Raw genomic sequence first — 3,254 nt, 5'->3', positions numbered from 1 at the left:
GAAATCTTTTTATTTTGTTTTGGGGAACCACACCCAGAAGTGCTCAGGGCTTAGTTTTTGCTCTGTGCCCTGGGATCAAGAATGGAAGGATTTGGTGACCATATGTGGTGGTGAGGTTTGAACTCAGGATCAGCTAAGTGCAAAAGTGCCTCATTTTTTATACTATCTCTCCATCACATCTTTTATCTGAATTATCCACAAGATTCCCCAAGAAAGTTTAAAATAGTTATTTAACCCCCTTTCTGAATACTTCTTTTTAAGTCAAGGTCACACGAAATAAAATGATATAGAAGAAATGAAATTGGAACTTTAACAGTTATTGAAAGAAATGTCATATTTTCCGGCATATAAAATGACATTTTAACCCATGAAAAACTTCTTAAAAGTCGAGGGTCTTTCTATCTATCTAGAGTACAGGCCAGTGTGGGGTGGGGAGGAAGGACACTTGGGATATTGGTCATGGGAATGTTGCACTGGTGAAGGATATATATATATATATATATATATATATATATATATATATATATATATATATATATATAAAAAGAAAAGATAAGGCTTCCCAATTCTTACCACAGGCTGCGTTCTTTACACTGTATAGAAAGAGGAGGTACAGTAAATGCACCCTATCTACACCTCAACACAGGCCTTTTGCCTTGTCTGTATTGTGAAGTGGGGGACAAAAAAAAAGTCAGGGTCGTCTTATATCCCAATATATGGCATGCTAAAAATTAACTCCAGCTTCAGGGATGAGTGATCCTCCCCCCTCTTTTCACCTCATCCCATCCAGCTGTCAGGCATCGTCACTCAGTCCTCTGTCCTGATTCATCTTTCAGGACACAGAGAAGAGCTGAGTTATGGACTGGCACTTCTCATCCAGCCACCTGGTATGTAGATTTCCAGTGCTCTCTGTCAGCTTTTATGGGGCAAAGAGGAGGCTCTCTTTCTCTGTCTAGCTGTCCTATTAATCACTGCACCCCAGCTACCTGCTCTTGGAGGAGCCCCCTCTCCCTCTCTCAATGTAGATCACAATTAAAAAATTACAGTCACTCACTACAAATAACAATGTAAAATGATTGTTGGCACTCCAAAGTCTAGCTTTATTAAACATATACTGTAAACCCTTGAGGGTTCTACTCTTTTTCTCTTATGTTTTTCAATTTTCATCTGGTGTGCATTAAAAGAGAAGTAGTCTTATACGGCAAATATAGCCCAAATCCTATATTTTAACAGAAAAAGTAGGGGGTCATCATATATGCCCTTTCGTCCTATATGATAGGTATTAAGAAACCCCCAAAAAGAGGGATATTTATACAAACACATCCAATGTTTTTGAAAAACTTTGGTCAATAATTTTAATTATATATTTACCAATAAAATTACTGAAGTTCATTTAGTGAAAATGTATGGAATACTGTGTACTTGCCTGAGGTGCATCACAAAAATGGGCCAAGATAATTTTCACTTATGTCATTACTCTCTATAAAACACTTTCAAAAACATTTATAATTTTATTGTATATAGAATATACCTTTCTGGAGGAAACTGGTATTGTATTAATAGTATATATAAATGAAAAGAGAAGGAAAAATGCAAAAAGAGACACAGGTCAATACAAAATTAGCTCTTAAAAATAATTCTTCCTCAAACCGACACAAGTGCTACTATACTGAGATGTCAAATGGGATGTAAAAACAAATCTAAGATAGGATATGTCATTACTGCAGAAAATTCTACTGTTTTAAAGTCAACTCTTACTAGTTCATAACTAATTTATTACTAACCTAGGTACTGTACAAAGTATTCCTTTTTTATTTTCCTACTATATGCAACTTGCTCCCCAAGATGAACCTAAATGCCATGTTGTTACGCTTTTTCAATATGTTTGTCTCCACTCTCCTTGAATATTGTTTCTTTCCTGGCCATATCATGGCCATCTTTGGGAATTCATGGGTCATGTGACACACTTTTGAAAATACTGATACTTTTCTCTAATCTCCTTTTATTGTTGTCAGTCAATTACATCAAGTACAGTCAAGCAGATGAACATATGACACACTCAGTCAACTTTATGATGATTTATTACTTTGCAGATGGCCTCATAAAATCAGAGGCCATGTATGAGTCAAATATATGGTATTTTAAATACTGAATCAGTTGGGTACTGCTTCTGTCAGAATTCTGTCACTTAAAAGGACACCAAAATATTGTAATAGGGACAGATAGTTATACTTAATGCTTACCTCAAATGTCCAACAAGATCTTCAAAAACATTTTTTCTTTACTTTGAAAATATATATGTCACTGCTATCAGGCCATCTACAAGATATTTTTGATGCAGTGTAGATTTAAATTTGTACAATTACGTGATTTATTAAAAAAAGTTTAAATACAGTAGATTTTGTGAAATTGAAAAACCATAGGTTCTTTATTATTTTATTCACTTTATTTAGTTCAGTGTTATTCTATTGTTTGTCTCTTTGTTATGAAAAAACATAGTTAGAAAATACTCAAACACACATACCTTATTCACAGTGTGGAAAAATTATTTGTTTGTTATTTATATGTTTGTTATTTTATATGTCAAGAATTAGTGGGCAGAGCAGTGGCACAATCTGTAAGGTGTCTGCCTTGCATGAGCTAGCCTAGGTTGGACCGCGGTTCCATCTCCCAGGCATCCTGAATGGTCCCTCAAGCCAGCAGCAATTTCTTAGTGCATAGCTAGGAGTAAGTGCTGAGTGTCACTGGGTGTGGCAGAAAAACCCAAACAAAAAAACAGACAAAAAAGGATTAGGCACACGACGTAGATAAAGGCAATGAGAAAATCTTTACTGAAATATATTAAAGGTAATACTATACAAATAAGTATGTATTTATAGGCCTATTCAAAATGAGAAAAAATATAAACAATCTAGATAACTAATTTATTTTTTCTTAGTGGTTTGAGTATATGTGATAGCTTTTTTGTGATTGTGTCAAGCTAGAAATTCCACCAACCCACTGATTTTAAAATAATTATTTGGCTTAAATTCTATGGTAACAATATTAAACTTTATTGCTATGATATGTTCTTGCACACCACCATCATCACCATAGTTTCCAATACCTTCTCCCACTGTTCTTATGTTGCCTCTGGTTTGATCTTCACTCTACCACCCTAACCTACTATGATTTGCTTCTAAATTTTGTAATCCAAGGTCCAGAGTTCTTGACATAGCTTTATATTCCTCAGATGAATGAGAGAATTTGTTATT

At 34.6% G+C, this 3,254-nt stretch overlaps 1 non-coding gene across 1 annotated transcript; it reads left to right on the top strand.

The window, feature by feature from the left end:
• The first annotated feature begins 556 nt into the window (after positions 1–556).
• Positions 557–685, top strand: LOC126010187 (small nucleolar RNA SNORA51). The gene has a single exon (XR_007496314.1). It is a non-coding gene; the product is annotated as a small nucleolar RNA SNORA51 (small nucleolar RNA).
• Positions 686–3,254: the final 2,569 nt, after the last annotated feature.

The sequence above is a fragment of the Suncus etruscus genome, chromosome 5, assembly GCF_024139225.1.
Source record: "Suncus etruscus isolate mSunEtr1 chromosome 5, mSunEtr1.pri.cur, whole genome shotgun sequence".
NCBI lineage: Eukaryota > Metazoa > Chordata > Mammalia > Eulipotyphla > Soricidae > Suncus > Suncus etruscus.
The sequence above is the reverse complement of the archived record's forward strand: the minus strand, read 5'-3'. Positions and strand labels throughout refer to the sequence as shown.